Source organism: Apus apus, chromosome 4, assembly GCF_020740795.1.
Source record: "Apus apus isolate bApuApu2 chromosome 4, bApuApu2.pri.cur, whole genome shotgun sequence".
Lineage (NCBI taxonomy): Eukaryota > Metazoa > Chordata > Aves > Apodiformes > Apodidae > Apus > Apus apus.
Window position 1 is genome coordinate 45,234,412 of NC_067285.1, and position 23,028 is coordinate 45,257,439.

At 41.2% G+C, this 23,028-nt stretch overlaps 1 protein-coding gene across 5 annotated transcripts in view; it reads left to right on the top strand.

The window, feature by feature from the left end:
* Positions 1-15,527: 15,527 nt before the first annotated feature.
* The window catches only part of UGT8 (UDP glycosyltransferase 8), a 45,928-nt gene continuing 38,427 nt past the window's right edge, over positions 15,528-23,028 (top strand). The window contains exon 1 of one of the 5 annotated variants that reach the window (XM_051616995.1): positions 15,528-15,549. The gene's annotated coding sequence lies outside the window, so the exon portion shown is untranslated. The other 4 variants (XM_051616993.1, XM_051616996.1, XM_051616994.1 and 1 more) reach the window with 4 other exon arrangements.

The window sequence follows — 23,028 nt, forward strand, 5'->3', positions numbered from 1 at the left end:
TAAGGATCTACATACAAGAAGAGTTGCTGGGGATGTTGACAGATGTTCAGAAGATGTACCATGAAATAGATTTTCACTGGAAATACGCTAATTAAGTTTAAACAAAGTATTTTATGATAACATTAATATTTTAACATGTCTTTTGAAACCTAGAATGAATAGAAATTTGCCTCACTGCCAGAAGACAAACTAAGCACAGATTTTTACTCACACTTACAGCCTAGGACTGAAAAGTTTGCAGGTTTTTGCCTCTGTCATAAGGAGCCTTAAATATCCAAGTCCAAAAGTCATTGTCTGTTTTCCTACACAGTCCTTTTTAAACACTCCCGTTAGACATACTAAGTTAACGATCAATAATGCAAGAGTGAATTAAAATTCCATTTCCTGCACATGGAAAGCTTAGTGACCTAGCAAAACTTGCAATATAATTTTCAAGTAGCCCTAACACTGACTGTATTTGATTGTGCTAAGCACCATAGCCACTCACTAGGCACATAAGATCTAGGAGTGCTGCTACCTGCAGTGTAGCAGCTATGTCCAGCAGCTATGTAGCAGCAGGACACTTGCTGTGCAAGATTCTTGTCACTGACATTAAGAAACAGCAATGGTTTCCTGCTGTCTGCACTACTTGCTCAACTCCACATAGTGTTTGATCAACCTAAGTTGTAAGCATTCATTGTATACCAGAAGTCACAGGTAACAAGTTGAATTTCATGTGTGTTAACCATAAAATGTCAAAGTATTTCAGCAACTTCTGTCTACTGTTGCAGTTCACTACACAAAATCAACACATTAATCGCCACACAGCTTCACAGATGCCTTAAGGTTTGTGTGATAATTTTCAACTAATTATAACTTGGAGTCAGTTTTTTGAGGGTTATGTCTAATCAACATTTACAGTGCATCATGGATTGCAAAAGAATCTGAGTCAGTATCATGTCCTTACTTGTCACAAATTGTAAAGACAGTTTCATCATCTGCTTTGCTGACTTGACCTGACTCCTTCAAGCACCCTCTGTCCATCTGCTCTGGCAAGAAAGGAGCGATCCTTTCTGACAGCTAAACCAAGTATTAAGATCTGGCAATAGCTCAAAGTTTCATGCTGTGAGGATATACCCTCTCTCATGACTTAAGATAACATTTATGAGATTTTCATCCCTCAGCAGATAGAAACTGGCCTGTTAGTATGGCTACATATTTTGAAGACAAGTAACAGCACCTTATTCAAATGGAAGGAGGTACCTTCAGCTGTCTCATTTTTTCCACATCTGTGCCCGGAAGATACATGGCAAGACAGTTTTACAGTATTATGACTGAACTCAGTGAAGTCTTCATACTAACAACAAATCCTACATCTAAGTTAACATAGATATGCATAAATATATTTGTTATACCTTTGTGGTAACAAATAGCTATGATGGATAAGCCTAAAACTGCAGAGTGTTTCAGCTCCCTACATTTTACATGTATTTTGTGCAGCACAATAATAAGAACACAGCAAGTTTTTTCTTTCATTGTTGACTCTTGATTATACCAGAAATGTTATCAGTAGCTTCACAACTCAAGGCAGGTTAGGCTGAAAATATTTCTAGAATAAACAAAGTTAAACATCTTATTTTAAGCTTAGTAATTATGTGCTATTTTCCTGGGTCAGAAAAGGACAGGATTTCAAAACCCCTTCCTATTTAAAGAAGCTCAAGCTCATGTTTTCCTCTCCAAATGCTCCAAAAAGTAAGGTCATGTCATCCTGTAGGGCAAATCTTTCATCTGTTAGACCTGTTAGAGCAGTGCACTTATGTATCTGCATGCTCACTCATCATCAGAAAACAGTTTTTCCTTGACAATTTTAATGCAACTGAAAGACACCTCCAGTGCTCTATGATATGGTTACAATGAAAAGAGAAAGTACAATGTTATTCTGGGAGAGAGATTTTCAACGACCCATTAGTCAGAAGAAATATTTGATCCAGGCAAGACAGCAAGGTGTGACACCATCTGTTCATCACTGCAGTTGTCAATTATAATGAAATTTAGCTGTTCATAAACATTTCTCCTGTTATACTAGAAAAAAAAAACACATCTAATTTTTGTTAAGTAGTCAAAGTAAAATACTGCTGATTTCATTGGTCTGCATATATTTGTTTTGTTCATTGATTAGAACAAGTCAATTATTCGTGCAGACACAATGATTTCATGCTATTGAAACCAGGCTGTCAAATGGATGCAATAATACAAGTATTGCCAAACTGTCATGAACACGTGCAAGTCATTTCACAAATTCTTTGATGGCTTGCTCTGACTTCTCAGGGAACTCTCCATGCATAAGCACTGTTGTATTATTTTGCAAACTTCACATTCATATTCTCCATGATTTATCATTCACATAGTTCCTTACTTTCCAGTTGTTGGTCATGTCTATCCCATGACACTTGTTGCTTTTACTATAGGTGGCAGAAGATGTCTCTCCCATTACTATCCTCACCCTTATTTCCCATCCTGCTTCTCAACTGTGCACACCTCACTCCTTGAAAGCCACCCTTCTGCTATGAGTCTTCCTGCTGGGGAGATCACAATATCCTTGCATCTTATTTACTACTACTTGGTTGTATCAAAAATATACATGAAGGACTTAACTGAAAATGCCAAACAATCGACACAACTTCAGCTCCCCTCCCTTTGGCCCTGCTGCAGATTAATTTGCTGCTAGAGCAGATAAAGGGTTCCATTGGTACAGAACCACATGTTTTTCTGACTAAAACACAGCAATCATCTTTTATATTTCTGATTTGTGATCATGCCATTTGACTTGAAGTTTCTGGCAAAAACAAACACCACAGAGGTGGGATGCAGCTAATTAGTTTACAAATGTCAACTACGCTGGAGAGGAATTTAGAGAAATGCTCTTGAGCCTTCTTCTCAGCAAAGGAAAAACAAGAGAGACGGTTCCCACAGAACCCAAGCACTGAAGCAGAAACAAAACCGTAGTACTAAATCTTCTTCTGGGTTTTAACCACTAGATGGGGCTTTCAAAAAGAACCAGACAACACAAGTCAAATACCAGCCAAGGCCAACCGGCTGCCCTGGAGAAGGAAAAGTACAACAAATCCAAGTAGAAACATTCTGCACACCACCAAACTACCAATCCTAAATTTCTGCTATGACCAGGCCACACAGTGAAACTATGGCAGAGAAAGGAAGTCTTAACAGTTGTCAGAACAGGGACATGATCAACCACAAAGTATTAATATATATTCCTAGCTCTTAATTGCTTCCAGCAAACAATGCTAAGGCATGGAGAGAAGAAAATAAACGCATGCAGCCTCTGGGCAAGCAGATGTCACTTTGAAAACATAGATGTATTACACTGAAAGTGACCTAAACTCATCTCAGTTACCACACCTGTCATATTCCCTCCAAGTATAACTCTGGATGACTGGGCTCAGTGGTCTTGGAAAAGAGGAAAAAGTTGGTGTTTGTCCTTGTGAATAGACACAATTTAAGAGAGCATTGCTGGTTGTTTCAATCATTTAGAACTTCACCAAACTAACATTATGACATACTTGACAATTGCCTTTTGAGTTATATTGTACTTTGTTTTAAACTAACATCTAACATTGCTGTACAGACTCATCTGGTTGAAAGCTTCAAGTCATACTGTTTTGCCTTGAGCTTTAATCAGGTAATGAATAGAACATGGCACAGAAAAAATATGCACATTTTAATTCCAGCCTTTGCACTATCTTATTGTTTGTTTAAGCCTGTCCAACTGAGACTCCTTGCACTGTACGCCCCTGGCTGCATTCCGTTTGAAACAAAGGCATATTTCATGGAAGTACCTCTCACAAAGAAGTATTGATGAACCAGAAATCAGAGTCTGGACAAATGACCATTTTTCTATAAACACAGCTCTATTGTTTCAGCTTTTCTTCTCCCAGGGAATAAATATTTCATTATTCAAAGCAACAGCTGAAAAGCAAACGACTCCTCCCCCTTCTACCAATAATTTTCACTCACTGGTCTAGAGAAATGCAACTCAATCGTTTCCATGACTCCTCTCTTGCAATATTTGTATTAATTTTTTACTCTTGTCCACAAATAAATTAAATAAAAATAAATAATAAATAAAAGTAGTTTTCTGCTCCTCTACTATTTTGATCCATGAAAATCTGAATCTATTAAGATTTATATGGTGGTTTCTGTGACCATTTGCTCACCACATAGTAGATCCAGTTTGCTCACTGCATCATCTCTACCTAACTTATGGTCATACAGCCCTGCTACTACCAATCCCTTCATTTTCACTAATCCTGTCTCTTCTTGGCTGGTTTTTATTCCATCCCTCAAGCTGCCTCCCCTGCAACAAGTTCCTTCAGGAGTGCTTTCTCAGCTATTTCATAGATACAAAATAAATTAAAAGGAGGAAACAATTCTGTTTTCCCTCAAGCCTTTGCAGATTTCAAGATCTGATCTGAGTCAAGTACACAAGACTTAAATTCAGTCTCCCAACAGTGCCTTTCTGGGAATAAATGTTTCTGTTCCACAAAAACCCCTCCACTCTCAGATTTACAAAGTAGGCCTGAGACGTGAGTAAGTGTGCAGCAATATGCAGACTACTGCCTGAAATCCACACTCAGGTGAGGAGGGAAAGAATGCAGGTAGCTTCTCTAATGTCCCATATCTCAAGGCTGGAGAGATCTTACTATTGTCTTCAGCTACCTAACAGGATGGTTTAAAGAAGGAGCCAGGCTCTTTTTGGGAGCACACAGTGCTAGTATCAAAGACAATGGACACCAAGGCCAACAGAAGAATCTGACAGATATCTAGTAAAAAACATGACCATGAGGGTCAAAAATTGGAAAGGGTTACCCAGATAGGCTGGGGAATTCCATGCTTGAAAAATTCAAAATTCAAGTGGTCAGGCCCTAAGTACCCAAAGCTAGTATGATCTGCTCTGGGCAGGGGTTGGACTAGAAGACCTCCAGACTGAATTATTTTATGATTCCTAAGCTCAAGGATCTCTGTTACTGGCTATAGTTACTCTGGATACACAGAATCTCCATAGCTTTATTCCAAAGCTTCTAGAGGGACAACATTAAGGAGCAGACCCCTCTTCTACAGAAGGTCCATTAAGGTTTCCGAATATTCAAATCCAGATGTGAAACATTTCTATGATGGATTTATAGTACAATTCTCCATTCACAGCACATAAACCCAGACATCTCATGTGATAATCATGCACCTCTCACTGCAGAGAAAGAAAAAATTACGTTAACTGTAAACTGATCAAGCTTTACTGTGACTTACCAATAAAAAAAAAAAACACCTTCCAAAATGGCTGGTAGAACTACAGGGTAGAAAGAGAGATTATTCATTAAATGACAATTTATTTTCTAAAGATACTCTTTTGATTGGCTGGTGTTCAGTCATTCCTACTAGGTTAACAGGATAAAGGGGCAAATTGAAGCATTGGTCAGTGCTCCAAAGGCCTTGATCCTCTTCATGTATTTAACAAGGTCTTGGAATGACACTAAGACAACTCAATTTCCCTTAATAAAACATTCCCAAGACAGTTTCAATGTACACAGTGAGAGACGCTTAATAGCTTCACTTAAATCACTGAAACTTCAGTAAAGAACAAGGCCCTGCAGAAGGTGAACATTGATATAAGGAGGAAAACACAGGAATTCATCATTATATGACAGCATCAACACAGGACTGCAGAGGAGATAGAAAGTTTCTGTACTGAGAAATGGTGTGTCTGGTCTCTCCTCTCTCCATCACAATTTAGGGCCAACATGTCTCTGTCAGCAATTATCTACCTATGCTACTATTGGTTTTCAGTTTTGGTTTCCCTGGTAGTTCATAAGCACCAACAGGGTTACAGAATAATTGACTTTCTAAGCAGAGATGTCAATATTGGGTAGAATATAAATTCTTCCCTTGTTCCTTATTTAATTTAAAACAAATTAAGAGAGAGCTCAAATTTCCTGGCTCTAGATCTCAAAGGACTGCAGATTTAAAATGTATGCCCTCGTTGTATCCAAATAAATACATCTAGTTCATCTTATTTTTCAAACATTTTTCTGTAAGGAACTAAAGATATAGGCTTATGACTTCTTTAGAAGGAAAAGGAAGATTATAAACTGCATTGCTCTGGCAGTTTTACCAAAAAGAAAACTAAGGTAACTCAGACACAGAATCTGGCTAGGAGTCTTGATTATGAGATAAAAACAACCTTTAACTGTAAAGCTATAGGAATGGAACTGCAGTTTCAAGAAAATCTAAAGTATTAGTCAGTGTAGGAATTAGTGTTCTACTTAAAGTGATTAATCAGGTTATCCATAGGTCATAGATACAAACAAGATACAAGCTAAAAAGTTCTATATCCAGGTGACAGCATTAGAGTATGTATTCATGGAAAGACAAAGCAAAGAAAATAAACTGAAAGTATTAATACCAGACAAATTTCCCATCCAGGAGGGAAAAGGAAAGAAAGATACCCGGAAAATAAGAGCAGACAAAATGTTTATTCGGAAAGGAGGAATAACATCAATAATAAAAAATACTAGTTATTTTTTGCAATGTTAAAAACCTATTTTCTAGAGTTAGTTTATAGAGCACACCAGCATTAGTGATACATGCATTCTACTTGCTTAAAAAGAGTGTCAAATAAAACAAGGAAATTAATACAGCCTTTTGACATTATGCTGCTCAGAATGACACCAAAACTATTAAGTACATGAAATCAGTTCAAAGGTTAGTGCATGGGACATTCATAAAAGACACAGACAAATATACACACAATTACTCATTTGAGACCTTTGGCCTGAGAGAAAAATGGTGTATGTGATATCACTGGGGAAAAACCCAACAGATTTCTAGTATTTCTAGATGCATTAGAAACACAATTAAAGACTTTGATTCTCTTCATAGCTTGTCAGAGTTCTAACTTGTTAGGACTTATTATCTCTAGTTTTGAAAGAAATGGATTATTGATTGTCTTAGAAGCTTCTTTCTCATCCTTCTCCTAGTATTTAGTTCACCCCCTAAGCATAAGAGAAGAAGGCTACACAGAAAAATCAAATTAATGAGAGCAGTTTGGAGGCAAAAGGACTTTCAGTTTGCTCTGTTCCAAAGCAGATCCCCCAAATCACTCTATACATTCAGGCCTACAAGCTTTTGGGTTGTAAAAAATAGGTGGCAGAAGAACAGAAAAAAACCTAACGTGTTGGGTAGCAGTACCAGATACACTCTCAAAAACTGATAAAGCAGTACAGAATATTTTAATTATTACATGCTGTACTTGTAAGAAATTGTAAAGCCACTTTTACAGAAGGGGCAATGTGAAAGTACATAGTAGGTATCCCAAAAGTGGTAGCTCTAAAAACAAGAGACAGCCTTAGCTGCAAATGACTGTGGTGTCTAAAATAATTCTGATGGTGGAATTGCAGAGTGGGTGTGTGCAGTGTGGATGCATTTCTTAGATGTGAGTGGAAGAAGTGACATCTTCTATGATGCCTGCAGTGAGTAGATGTGACGAAGAAAGAGGGACTAATATTTGGCATGAGGCAAAAAACAGCTTCTGCAGCATTCAAAAGAGAGCTTGACAGAAAGCTTTTATTACCAAGGCTGCTTAAAAGCAAGGAAGATGGCAAGCATTTCATAAGATGCACAGGCACACACAAAAATGAAACGGACACATTCTGTGAATGTGCCCATTATTGTAGAAGCTGAAGAAAAATAGGAAATAACTTTCTGGAAAGACTATTTCTCTAAATGAAACATGACAATGTCCAAATTTTTTTCAAATGGTGGATGATGGTGATTTCAGTATGACATTCTGAGAGTATGTCATCACCTTTGCAGAATGAAACACAGTGATATACGAGCAAGGAATTTGCTTGGAATATCTGGCATGAGGATGTGGTGATGGCTACTCAAACATTAGGAAACAACTTCTCGGTATGTAGTCAGTACATAGAGTGATTTTGGCATGCTTCCCATCACACCCAATGCAAGAGTTATGACAAGATTTACAGGCATTGCTAGTGAAGGCCCATAGCTGTTGCAAGGAATGGAATACTAGACGTACTGACTTAACAAAGTGCTGCAGAGCTGTTGAGATATGCTCATGGCACTTTAAACGCTACGTCCTTTCCATGCTATGTGGACTTGCAACAGTGGCCATACTTTATTACTTCATCAGTTTTGATTAATCATACTACTGGGTTATTTGGTTTCATACCCATTGCTGGAAATCAGTGTCCCCATCCTCTCTCAGCTTTGCATACAAACAAAGGAGTGAACAATCACTTGGCACTGAAGCTTGAATTCAGGACCTTTGCCCTGCATCCTTTAAAAATGTCCTAAGAAGAAGGCTAAAGAACACGTTCTGATGTTGTTGTTGGGTTGTTTCGCTTTGTTCCCCCCCAACAGGGCTTGGCAAACTTTTTCTTACTATTGTCTAATGTCATCTTTGACTACAAAAGCATAAGAACACTGAGGACCACACGGCCTATTCAATATTACCTCTGACAACAAGGGGGAAGGAAAAAAGAAAGCTACCAACCTGCATGAGACAGAGCAAACGCAGAACTCCATTTAAAGGAGATTAATAACTATTTGTTTTGTCAAACTTTTGCCATGCTACAATTAAAGCTATAAATACCCTCTAACAGCCATTTATAAAACAGAAAACTGAACATATACACTATACCACACCCCTGTCAATTATCCCAAATGACCAACTAGATCTCAATTCAATTAACCACTTCCTTGAGTCCCTGTTGAGGTTCTACCTGTTAGCTCTATTCATTACTCTTGCCTTTCAGATGAGGTAAGGAGAACAAACAAGATGTACAAAGCTTTTGGGGTTTGGTGCTTTTTTTAGTAGGTGTGGTAAGACTGTGCTCTTAATAGTGAGAAATGTTGCAAGAACCAAAGATAATACAATATTACTTGAGCAATTCATTTGTTTCCCTTGTTGCCCCTTTTTTTCTTTTTCAAACAGCAACATGTTTTAGTAGAGTATCCAAGCACTATTAATTATCTCATTTATGGTCATACGCTAATTATCTTTTCTGCTTATACAAGAAAATAACGTAAACTGCAAGTTACCATCATGCACGATTTAAGTTATAACACCATCTGCAAGCCTTCTCAGTACTTCCTAAAGGCACTTAGCAAGGAAATAGAAAAGCAAAGTATATTCAGGCATCTTGTTAGATGGATTTCCTCCCTTTGCAGTCAGATTTTTAGTTCCGTACTTGTTACATTAGGTTGATAATACAGACCAGACGAATGTCAGTTGGTTCTGAAAAGCAGCTTGCACTGGTTAGATAGAAAACTAGCACATACCATGTTCAACCTTTGTTAAGTATTTAAAAGAACTTTTTCCCCTCTAAAAGGAGACACTACAGTAGTGGTAGTTTGCAATTGCTTCTTTGTGTCTAATAAAACAATCAAATCAAGGAAGCTCCATCAGGTAACAGACTTTGAATAACTTTTGATACTTCAAAATGACAAGAGACTTACCACCAATATCCATTATGTTCCCTTCCTCAAGCTTACAGAGATAAAAACGTAGTTCTTATCTTGTCTTAAGAGGGATAGGGATAGCATCATTTGCACACAGTTTAGAAACCTGCAAAACAAGAAGTTACATTTGTAGACGCTAAAACATTAGTCGTTACAACTAAAAGCACAATCTCTTAACCTGGTTAAATCCACATGGATGCTTTGTTTTACAAAGTTTATATAAATCACCTTGGACTGAAGAATAACAATCATCTATCATTTGAACTTCCATCTAAATTAGATCAGAGGCTTATCTATTTTCAGGTCTAATTTCAATTCCTAAAGAATTAAAGAAAACATCAAAGCTGAATAGGGAAGTCTACAGGTAGAAACAAAAATAATATAGAAAACATTGTGTCTGATCTTTCAGGTCCAAATTTCTTTTTTTTTTTTTTTACTTACTAACTACTTCTGAAATTGCATTTAAAATTATCACTTTTTTCAAAACATGGACACAAACATCCATCTTTTTATTTCTACATTTCTTTTTAAAAGGATAATGAGAAAGCAACCATTACACAATTCAAAAAAGCAACCGAGTGTGCAACATCAGAAAACCTAGTGTTAGAACAGGGGAAGGATACAGAGTTGCATAAGTTTTGAACTGACTTGAGTGAATAGTAGCTTAGCCCAACACAAACGAACAAAAAGTCACCAAAACTGACAACATAAACAAAGCCCTACTCAATCAACAAACATCTACACCACACCTAACACTTCTTGCCTGCTTATTACACTGCAGCTTAATACCTATACTTCCTTAAGACTTTAAAAGAGCTCAGGCATAAACACAGCTTAATTTTCCAGAGCCAGATTCTGTAAGAACACACACCCCTTGATTTATTAATAGAAAGAAAACCAAAAAGAGCCTGTAGAAATCCCAACTACAATACCATACAAGGCACTCTAAATCAGTACCAAGCTACCAAAGCAAACAATTAATGAGTTTGTATGCACTCTGGTTGAGAATTCTCAACACACCAACTACCACATTGGTGAACAAAGCTCCTCCAGAATAATATTTAGCTTCTGACAAAAAAAAAAAACAACCTTTGAAGAAAATGCAACTACTTTCATAACCCTTTTCCCTCCTACTCACCCAGAAAAATCAGGTTTTGCATTTAAACAGTTACAGGGCAAACCCCTAACATTAAAGGTGTTTATATACTTCTTACCCATAAAGTAGCTCCCTACTTTTCTGAACCCACTAAAACAACCTGCCTCTATAACTTCCTGTGGTAATAAAAAAATATCAAAGTCAGCTGCTTTTCTAGAAGAGCTTCCTTTCACCTCCTTCACCTGTTTTGCTACCTGCTGCAGTTAGTGCTACCTGGTTCTTGGGTTACAGGCTCTAGGGAATAACAGCTGTGTATATATGGTCTCTACTCCCTTCAGGGTTTTGCACATCTTAACCATATCCTCCCTTAGCTTTTTCCTCTGCACACGGAGGAGTTTCAGCCTCTTTGATCTCTTCTCATCAGCAACTGCTGAACCCCATAAACACTTTAAGCACTCCTCCCTGTACCTTCTCTAACCACAGTATGTCCTCTATAACGAGGCACAGTGAAGTGGCATTAATGTTTTTAACACTTTTCTACATGAAAGTGCTTGCAATCTGTGGTCAACAAACACTCAGGAAAAAGACCTCCTTGGAAAGTTACAGTGCTGCTAGACAAGGAACAATATGAGACAAGGGTTCACTGAAGTTTGTTCATAAATTATCCCTTCCTCCTTTGTTAAAATTTCTGCTCAAGGAAATAGAACGTTATGCTTTGTCAAGACACAGGCTGCCCTGAGAGAACAACTGCAGGCGCAGCACAAGTTTCTCCTCTAAGTGGAAAACTGATTGAGATGTGCCATGCTCTGTTGCTACCCAGATATACATCAGTTAATTACAATCTACCATTTCATGCTTACAAGATCTACAAAACATAGTGTTATCACACAGTAGTTATTTTCTATTGGGAGCCGCCATTCATAGCTGTAATATATAGTGATGGGAATCACCCACAGACAGCAGGTAGAATAAATGTCACTTCTGTGTTAGTGTCAGTTATGTGAGATAATAAGGCCAAAAGTTGCCTGCAGCCAAGGCAGACTCTTCTGTACACCTTTATTGTGCTTATGGGGATCTGTGAACAAGGTCACAAGAAGCAGCAAGCAGACCTGGTAATGCTACAGTTAAATTAGGTAATATACATTCCAGATGTTTAGTTCCATCTAGCAGATCAGCCAGAAAAGAGAACTAAAAACCTTATTTAAATAAATTAGTTTGGCTGCTTATGATCTCATACAATTAACAAGCAAAATTAGCTACTGTTATCTTAGACGTGTTACAAAGAAGATCATACTTCTATTTTGCTCTGTAGGAACTCTTGAAGTATGTGCACATATAGTAAAAATAATCAAGGCACTAGGAATAAAACACTTAAAGAGTTGTATGCGAATCATCATGATCCAGAAATCTACTGGAAATTTCACTTTCTGCTCTTCCAACAGACCCATGCAAATCAAGAGAAAAGCACAAGGGATGTCATTTTCAGTTTAACTTCCATACGTTGTCCAGCCCAATTAACTACATTTGAGAAACACAAATCTGGAAGTAACATTGTAAAATTTCTGTGTTCTTATGAGTATGATCAAAACTCTAGTGCGAAGAAAACACAACAGGAAAAAGTGCTGTTACACTCTTGCCTTCATCCAAGAGAATCAAATTTCAAATCCCTCAGACAAACATTTCCTGTCAAGATGCATTTCTGGTTCCTCTGTTTGTAAAAATAACTTCAATAATATCCAAGCAACTTTCAAGCAAATTAAATTAATTTCTGTCTTGAAAAATAAAACAAAGGTGTCCCTTTGGACAACAGTAGAAGGCTACTCAAAACCACTTCTGGAGTGTTTATTAGTCCTGTAAAACCTTAATGTCTAGTAAAAATGCTTCCTACTTAGAGCATTTTATGAGTTTTCACTATTTTATTTTAATCTGATTCCTTATCAAAATTTGGACTTCCAAGATTCAAAAAAATTCACAACAACATTTTTTCTGTGTTATGTCCTGGAATTTACTGGAGAATAAAAATCTAATATTTCAGTATTGGGCTGTATATCTTATATACCTCAGATTTAGAATAACAGCTTAATGCATAATTAATGCCTTATCTTTACAGTCTGCATATTTGGGTTGCTATAAATATGTAGAAAGTTACAAATACAGCAAAGTGTTAAACAGAAAAATACCCAACTACTTTGCATTATGCACACTTCTTATTCTGAAAACAATCTACACTTCACTTGCATCTCTTTAGTGGTAGAAAAAGTATATTGACATGATTATATTGTTTATCAAAACAAAAAATAAATGAGGCAATAAAAGATTGGAGCTGTTATGCATATGATATGGATATTCCAGAGTAAAATACTGCTTTTATCTGCCAAGACTCTGTCATTTGAGTCTTTGGGAGTGCCCAGGATTTCCAAGAGATACTAAATCTTGACAAGATGAAACTTGGAGTTGCACACCAATAATCGTACCACACAAGTTAATAATTCTGGTTTCAATTACTTTGGAAAATTATTGCGATATGGAACATTAGAAGGTTTCACCCCAAACTGCACTACATCTCTGTACTTAAAACCTATACCGAAGGCAAGACAATCAACATTTAGTACATCGAGAGTCCTCGATACCAGGAAATCATTGAAAATATTTCTAACTACAGTTACTATTTTAAGTTGCTCTTCCTGGACCGGTCAAAGAAAAAAACCACAAAAACAAAAAAACATTACAAGATTAACTGCCCAGAAAACAGAAAACTGAGATTATACTGAGTGTTCAAGTTTGAAGATACTCTTCCAATCCAAAAGTCAGTCTGTGTGAGAACAGGTGCTATTGTAATACTAGGTGCCATATATTTCAATACTTCTCTCAAACGAAAAAAAGATCATCTTTGAAAGTAATTCAAAATTGTGAAATACAAAATTATACACATATCAGGAGTTTGAAGTAACAACAATTTTGCAATAGCATGTAACCATAACAGGCAAAGACAGCACAATACCGTGTACTTTGCATCGAAATATTTGCACCAAAGAAAGATCAATAATTGTACAATATCTCAGGAAAGCCTGAACAAAAGTTACACTTGGTTCAAATGTAGAATTGAGCTCACAGTTAACCTAAGAATGGTTCTGCTCTACTTCTATTTTACTAGATAGGTTGCTAGTGGAATAAGAAGGTAGTATAGATACACAGAGGAGCTGAATAATTAAACTACTACCTAGTGTCTTCAATTGGCTTTACAGTTTGAAATTTATTTTGCCTGGAAGTAAGTAGAACTGTCAAAGCAATAGTGGTTCTGTATGCTTAGTTCTGGGACATGTAAACCTCAGAGTCTCAGTTTTAGAAGCTTGATCCTTACCTCAAAGCCAAAGGCCACGTGTAGGATGAGTATCACTCATGAAAGCCTAAAACCGAACTTAATGTGAACTAGATGTCAAATGGGATATGAGATCTGTGAAACTTTGTTTTATCTGTGAGAAACAGAAGAGCTTTTCAAAGGCTCTGTAATGAGTATCATGAGAAGTTCTATGTCCCAAATAAATGGGATTAATTTGAGTGAAAGTAAAGTCTCATTTTCTTTTGCAAGCTGTCTGTAGTAGAAAGGAGATCAATTTAATGCTTATGTTCCATTTTCTTATCAGGCTTTTCATTAACTTTCTTGTATTGTCTGATGAAACAAATCTTCACCTTGACTTGTCAAATTTGAAAGACTGTCTGAAACTTATCGTCCTCTAAAATTCACTGCAAAAATTTCAATGAAAGAAGCATTTACCTTGGTGCATCCCTGAAACATTTTTTACCTTATAACTTAAATCACCCAGGGAGAAAGTTCGGATTCTAAAAAGTGTAAACCCAGCTGGCGGGGGAGGCAGGGGGTCAGCAGGGCAAATCTTGTTCTTTCAGAGAGGTTTGCTGTCTGTCAACTATGAAATTACACTTTTACTGTGAAATTACTCTTTTATTATGTAATATGTGAATAAATAAATAAATAAAAACAACAACAAACTAACCCCGCCACACACAAATCACACACACAAAGCTAATTGGAAAATTACCATTAGCATTTAAACTTTGTCAGGTGAGGGTTTGGAAGACTGCTGATCTTTTCCCCGTTGAATGAAGGACAGGTGTGTTACATGCCTTTCAGTCAGCCTTCCCCCAGCAGAGAACAAGGTGGTACAGAGCCGAGTGCCATTTCCTGCAGAAGGAAATAAAAGGACCGTGTATCAGTTGAGCGTTCAGGATTAATTCGGTAACTACAGTTAGGTTTAATGGTAACTTGGGGGGGGGGGGGAAGAGAATTTTTGGGCACTTGTATGTTGTTGGTTTTTTGGTTTTGTGTGTTTTTATTTTTTTAGCTAAAGCCACCTGACAACAAATGAGGACCGACTGGAGGGCACAGCTCCGTTGGAGGCCCCCCCCGAGACGAAGATTCCCACAGGGCTGCTGGCTTGTGCCTAGTAAATTTTCCACGCTTCCCAGGGCATCCTGAGGCACACGAATGGCAGCGCGCTCGACTGCCGGCGAGCACGAGGAGCCCTCGAAGCCCCGAGGCACCGGGACGGCTGGTACCCGGAGTACCCCGACCCGCGGGTGCAGGGCCTTCCCCTCCTCTCTTTGCCGCCGCGGGCGGGCCCGGCGGTGCCTCCCGCGGCCTCGCACCCGCGCCCGGACTGATTGGCGGAAGGCGGCGCCGGTCCCACCCGCCAGAGGCGGGCCCAGGGGACCTGCCCCGCCGGGAGCTCCCCGCTGTCCTGGGAGCCGGGGCAGTGCATGGGGCGAGCGGGCGGCCGGGGAGCCGGACGGCAGCTCTCCACGCCGGCGAGGGGGGTGAAGGGGTGAAGGGGGAGCCTTTCCTCGTGCGGCCGAGAGAGCCGGGGGCAGCATCTCCGCGGGGGCAGGCGGCAGCGCCGGTGTGTGCGGGCGGTGGGGTGCTGGGGAGGCAACGTGGCGGAGCGGAGCGAGGGCAGAGGGAAGTGATGAGAAGTTGAGGGAGAGCGGCGTGAGGGTGTCCTCTCCTCGGCCCGCGCCGCAGGGGCGAGCCCAGCCCCGCAGCAGGTGCAGCAGAGCCCGGGCGGAGGGGACAGGCGGGCCCGGCGCTGTAGCTGGGGGGAGGAAGGGTCTCAGGCCGGGCCGGACGGATCCGCGCAGCCCCCGCGCCCGCTCGACTGAAGGAGAAAAGAAAAGAAAAAAAACCAAAAAGCGGCAAGCGGAGCTCCGAGCAGCGGCTCGCGGCTCGCTCCGGTCTTCAGCTTCAGTAACCACAGGCAGCGACGCGGAGAAACGGCCCTGACGGGAAAGCGGTGAGGGAGCTCGGGTGTACCCAGCCCGGGGTCAGGGTGGAGGGCGAGGCGGTCCCGGCTCCGGGGCCTCTCTGGGGCGGCGGGGGGTGGAGGGTTCCTGAGCGGGGAGGGAGGCTCTCGTTTCACCTTGCTGCTCTTTTTTCAGTTCACCTTCTCCTCCTGCTTTCTTTCCTTCCTCCTTCCCTCCCTCCTGTAACGCAAGAGGAAGCCCTGGGTTCCTTGCATCACCCCGCGGCGGAGGGTCGGGAGGAGAGGGTGCGGTGGGGCGGGGGGAGGGAGGGCGGTGGCGGGGAGCGGGGTTGACGGGGAGGAAGCCGCAGGGGAGCGGGAGGCTGTGGCGATGCGGCGTCCCTGAGAGGGGACGGTGTGACCTGGGAGCGGGAGGGGGGAGAGCACCGTGTCCTTGCGGGTGTGCTGAGGGGCGTGATTTCTGGGCGAGGAGAAGGGTCCCGCCCTTCCCCCGAGGTGAGCTCGGGCTGCTGCTGTGGGGAGAGGGGGACTCGGGGGGGACCGTCCCTGGGCGAGGGTCCCTGCGCGCCGGGCACCGCACCTGTGTGGCACGGCCTGTCGGGGCGGGCGGGCGGTCTCTCTGTGGCCGGTCGCCCTCCAGCGCCGCAGCGGTGAGTGCGGGCGGGAAGCGCCGAGGAGGAGGAGGAGGGTTGCCGGGTCGCCCAGCGCTGGAGGCCGAGCTGCGCCCGGCAGGTGCCCGCGCCGCGCCTTGAGGAAGTTGAGGCGCCGTGAGGGAAGAGAGGAGGAGGAGGAGGAGGACGGGGCCGCCGCCGAGGCGAACGTGCCGCTCCTCAGGGGAGCGCTTGGGGGAAGCTGGGGGGGGATGAAGGACGCGCCGGGCGCGGGGGGTGCCCGCGCGCCGCGACCGTTGGCCGCGACCGTTGGGGCGGCCGGCGCGCGCGGTACCTGGCGGCGGGAGGGGCGGGGGGGGGGGGGGGGCCGGTGCGGGCGCTTCCGCGGGCCCCGGCGCGGGGCGGCCGGGCGGGAGGCCGGGCTGGGGACGCCGGCTTGGGCTGCGTTCAGCCCGCCGCTTCGCCTTCCCCCTTCGGCGTTAACTCCTCGGAGCGGTCACTCGGCCCCTCCGGTGTCGCCGTGAGGAGAAGGGGCTGTCGCCGGCAGGCGTCCCACGCGTGGTGTAAGTCGGGCAGGCACGCTTGGCCGGTGAACGCCTGGTAAATATTTCTGTTACCCGGCCGCGGGCTCGGAAGGCGTGATGTGAGGGACCCTGTGTGTGAGTATGTGGCCTGGGACGGGTGCGTGGGGTGTGCTGCGCTGTCTTGTGAGTGCGGACCGAGTTTCGATCAAAGCTGCCTTGCCTTGGAAGGAAGGATATTGCATAATTCCTGCTGTACCCCCCCCCCCCCGTGGGCTTCAAAAGGAGGAAAACGGCTAAGCATAAACTTTTGAAGGGGTTATGTCAATAAAGTCGAGGTGTTTGAATGGATATTAAGTGGTATCTTTTATGACTTGTTTACATACTGGTTTGGGTGCTGTGGAATGACAGGAGATAATTAAAAAAATGTGCAGCCTGTTTTGCATGTTCATCAGAATGGCCTGGGGTCAACAGCAGTGAGTAACTAATAGTAGAGATCCTTGAAGGTCTTCCTCTCCACCGCCCTCTCCCCCAAAGCAAACTACGTGGAAGTAGTGTTTTTGCTTTTCATGTTAGGACTAGGGGACTTCCCTCTGAGACTAATTCATGTTCTATCACTTGTTTTTAGGCACGTATTCTAAAAATCGCCTCTGTTATATTTCCTATCTGAAGCTGCCTGCCTGGTTTTCCAAGCAATTATCATGCAAGGTCACTTAGATATTTTAGCTGAGCTAGTTTTATAGCACCAATAAAACATAGCATGTAATTAACCTTTACTTCACATTTCATCGTTTTTGTTCTTTTGTTTTTGTCATTGGTCTGGGCTGAGTGCTGCAGTGGTTTTTCAAAACTCCTAACTAGCTTGTGCTAGAGTCTTAGATTCTTTTGGACAATCTTCATGCTATTGTGAAAGTACTTGTTGAAATACAAGGAAATGAGTACATGGCCTGAAATGCTTGCATTTCATTTTTGACTTTTGTGCAACATTTGCCATCAACAAAAACTCTTTGCAGGAGGCAAGAACATAATTTACTTCGTCATATGTGTCTAAGTATAGAGACTCTGAAGTGAGAATCATGTTAGAGTACTTCATAAATGCCCCTTACATCTTATATTCTGAGAGTGTTCTAAGCAGTTGGCTTGTTCAACTGGCAGGTTTTGAATGGAGAAACCTAGGGGACTAACAAGGGCTTGAGAAGAGGGCATCTGAGACAATCCCAGCATCCTTATTTTGTGCAGGGTGGCTTCACCTGAGCTCTGTGTCATTTCCTTGCCTCTGCCAGTGAAGTGGAAGGCAGCTGACTGGCTAGGGAGGTGTTAATGAAGGAGTGGATTGGTTTAATACATTGATTGCAACTTGAGCATAGTGAATGGCTACTAGCTGTTGTACTTCACAGGTAGTTAGTGCAGCTAGAGCTTGGGCTTGGCTTGTGATGGAGGCAGGACTCTGTCATAACTCTGGATTGGTAGGTACCTAGTGGTAAACTTAGAAGTTTTAGTTATTTTCTTGGGAAATTTAAGGTGGTAAAGACTACCATGTTAATTTCACTTTAATGCCAAATTCATTGTATCTAAAACACTTTAGAGGCTGTTATCCACATTAAGCCTTTGAAATGACAACGTTTAGTTCACATGTAGGAACTGTATTGCGTTAGTAAATGAGTGCCAGGGTTGCTGTGGATCATGGCAACATGGTCTGATGAGCTTGTGAAGAACAAGAAAACCTGCCATAATTCTCTGCTCTATGTAATTGGCTACAGATTGACTTGGTTGATTTCTAGCACCTGTTTTATGTCCAAGAATGGAAAAACAATAAAAATTTGTCCAAGTTTTCTCCATGTGGTAGGCTGTGTTCCTACATGTGCAGATGTTGGGTGTGAAGGTACTGTGGTGTCATCAGCCTTAAAGCAATGCCACTGAGCCTAGCTTTGTGTATGGCCTTTTCTGTTCCTGTTGGGACTTGAGCAGAGGATGTATTTTGCTGCAGCACTCCTACCACTTCAGAAGTGTTCTGCAATTAATTATACTAATAAGTGTAACAACAGTGCCTATCCTGACTTGACTATTTTGTAATTGACCTTCCTGAGAATGAGCTATGTTATTTCTGACTTTAACTGGCAGATATTTTACTGCACACACCTGCTTTCCTTGGGGTTTCCCGTTTTGGGCTCTACGAAGTGCTTCTTCCACATCCCAGGCTTAGGCAGGTTGCTTTAGAATAGTAGCAAGAATTTATCTTCATTTACTCCATCTTGATTGTGTCCCTTGTCAATTACTATGAAAATCACACTAAAAGCTATTGATGTTCTATGTAAGATAGTATTCAAGAGAATTTCAGATGCTTACTAGATGAAATACCTTTTCTCTCCAGATTCTAGCTCTTAGCAGAAATGACTTTCTTTCAGGATTAAACTGATATTTAAGATAACAATAGGATTGTGTTTAACAATGCTAGTACGTTAGAAGCAGTTGGAATCACTCACCTTCTTTTATTGGGAATTCTATTCTTACAAAAAAATTCAGCATGGATTTATCTTTTTTTGGGGGGTTTTTCAGAGTTGAAAACTGTTGGTATGATACAGCCCAAAGTGTTTGTGAAAAGGCATTGTAGAGGGCTGCTCTTCCTGTTTTTCCAGAAGTGAAAAACGTTATAACTATTTAATGTAATTCTGTCATGAAATCTGTGGTGATATTTCTATTTTTCTCCCCCAGGACAACTATGCTTGGAGTGAATTTCCAAGACAAGGTTTCTTGAACCCTTTGATAAAACATTTCTAGTGTTTGATGACACCTGAGTTGTATATATCTTAAATGCTAATTGTGTGAGGTCCTATTAATGCTCTTGTAGGGAAGAAGTCTTTAAATTGTTTCTAGTTTTGTGAGGAAAACCTTTTAGGAATTGGCCATCACTACCTTTCAGTGCAAGTCTGTTAAAATATTTTGCTTCATAATTTTTTATCAGCTAACAAGGCAAGAAATTTCAGCTCTCCTTTTTGTGTACATAATCACACCATGCTATTTTTGAATTATTTTGTGTTTTGCTAATTACATGACAGATTTTGTACAACAATTCTGGCCTTGGAGCCAGTGGGTTGGGATAGTACTGAGTTCTTTCTTTTGGATACTTCTGAAATTTTTCACTTTAAATACAGAATCTTATGTGTGTTCCTAAGTCTTGAATATGGGAAGAGTTGCTGACATTACCTGTGGTTTTATAGAATAACTTAATTGTTTAGCTGTTAGAAATAGTACACCTCACCTAATAGACTATACCAAGGACACATTATATCCTTGCTAAACCTTGAGCTATTTGATCAGTAGGTGGTTACTTTTTTAAAAACAGCTACTAGCCCAGTTCAAAAACATGTTTTATATAGGAAGAAGTAATGGCAAATGGAAAAAACCACTGAACTTTGCATTTTAACTAACTGTGAATGTCACAGGTATGATTTAAGGGGTTTAAAACACCATGTAGATGACTGTTTTCTAGATTATAAAGTTCATAGTTGCCAAAAGTAATGGTAACCTGATTTGTTATGACGATTTCTCTTAAGTAGCACAGTTGTTATGCCCAATTTTATTTGTATAGTGAAACAAGTATAGCTTTCTTCTTTGCTCTGTGATGTTCTTTGTGCCTATGAATGGATGGTTGAGCTTCATGAGAGAAGTGACTTAAGCCTATTTTCCCTTCCTACTCAATGATTGAAGGGGTAGTTAATAGGAAATATTGGGTCAGAATCTGAGTAGAACTGGAAATGAGCCTTGATGCCCTAGTTAAACATTGTGCTTTTTAAAAATGACACCAAGTTATGAAGGTTGTCTCAGTGTATTTAAGAGGAGGCAGCAGTGTGGACTTCAAAGGTGAAGGACGTTCTGAGTGCATTAATTGAAGGCACTAGATTCCATTAGTGAAATTGTTTTCACTTGTAGTTGAACACCAGTCTTAGTTATTTCACTTATTATTTGAGCATTGATTGCATAGCTGTAGCACAGTTTTCAAACACTGAGGAATACAAAGCTTCGGTTTTGGAGATTAAAATGCACTTGTATGTGCTGAATTGGGTTATTTCCCACACACCCACCCTCCCAAAATTGGAAGTTATTTGACTTAAGTCAAATGAATAAGGCTTTATTATGTTAATTGGTGTTCTTGGCATTAAATTATAAACGTACTATGAAAAATTGTAAGAACATTCAACAAAATTACTAGCATTAAAATAGTGGCCATTACTTTTGTGTTGTTACTTTCTTTCCCCTAACATTTGTTTTCAGGACATCATAATTGTTGTCTTACCAATATAATGCTTGAAATGCAAAATTCTCAAATTCAGAGGGAAGTCAGGTATTTCCTAGTTTACACTAAGAACAAAATTGAAGAAGCACATCTCTGAATTAAATCTGGGTCAGGAACAGGAATTTGGCTCAGAATACTGCTTTTAACATTGGAACAAGTTAAATGGCATGTAGTTCCACAACTTGCTTTTGAGGTGAAGTGGGAAGTGTGGCTGAGGAGCCCACTACAGCTGTCAAATCCAGCAGCATAGTGGGATGGGCTTTCTGTAACTTGCAGTGCTTGAAGAGGGAATGTCTTCTGAATGCATTTCATAGAATCATAGAATCATAGGGGTTGGAAAGGACCTCGAAAGATCATCTAGTCCAACCCCCCCACCAGAGCAGGGTCACCTAGAGTACATCACACAGGAAGGCGTCCAGGCAGGTTTTGAATGTCTCCAGTGAAGAAGACTCCACAACCTCTCTGGGCAGCTTGTTCCAGTGCTCTGTCACTCTCACAGTAAAAAAAATTTTTCTGATATTGACCTTAAACCTCCTATGCTCCAATTTGTATCCATTACTCCTTGTCCTATCACTGGTCATCACTGAGAAAAGCCTAACTCCATCTTCTTGACACTCACCCTTTACATATTTGTAAACATTGATGAGGCCACCCCTCAGTTTCCTTTTCTCCAAACTAAAGAGACCCAGCTCCCTCAGCCTTTCCTCATAAGGGAGATGTTCCACTCCCTTAATCATCCTTATGGCTCTGTGCTGGACTCTTTCAAGCACTTCCCTGTCCTTCTTGAACTGAGGGGCCCAGAACTGGACACAGTACTCCAGATGTGGCCTCACCAATGCAGAATAGAGGGGGAGGAGAACCTCTCTTGACCTACTAACCACACCCTTTCTAATACACCCCAGGATGCCATTGGCCTTCTTAGCCACAAGGGCACATTGCTGGCTCATGGTCATCCTCCTGTCTACCAGGATTCCCAGGTCCCTTTCACCTACACTGCTCTCCAGCAGGTCAGCCCCCAACCTGTACTGGTGCATGACATTTTTCTTCCCCAAATGCAAAACTCTACACTTGCTCTTGTTAAACTTCATCAGGTTTTTCCCCGCCCAAGTCTCCAGCCTGTCTAAGTCTCTCTGAATGGCAGCACAGCCTTCTGGTGTGTCAGCCACTCCTCCCAGCTTGGTGTCATCAGCAAACTTGCTGAGGGTACATTCTGTACCCTCATCCAGGTCGTTGATGAAGATGTTGAACAACACCAGTCCCAGTACCGACCCCTGAGGGACTCCACTAGTCACAGGCCTCCAACTAGATTTTGCCCCATTGACTGCAACTCTCTGACTTCTTCCTTTCAACCAGTTCTTGATCCACCTCACTGCCTGATTATCAAACCCATACTTGATCAACTTATCTACAAGGATGCTGTGGGAGACGGTGTCAAATTTGGACATCTCTCCTCTTGGCTACACCTAGTCTTGAACTGACTGAGACTGCAGATACAGTTATTGATTTCTGTGTGTTTTGTTTTTTGGAAAAGAGTGTTCTCCTCCCCCAGTTTGAAATATTTTTGTCTAAGATGAAACTTGGGAAAAAGACATAGGAATAACAATGCAAATGTAGGAGATGTTGTTCTGAGTAACTGTTTGCTGCTGCTGGAAATTGTATAAAGACATAATCTTTCAAGAAAGCACTTTGGTTT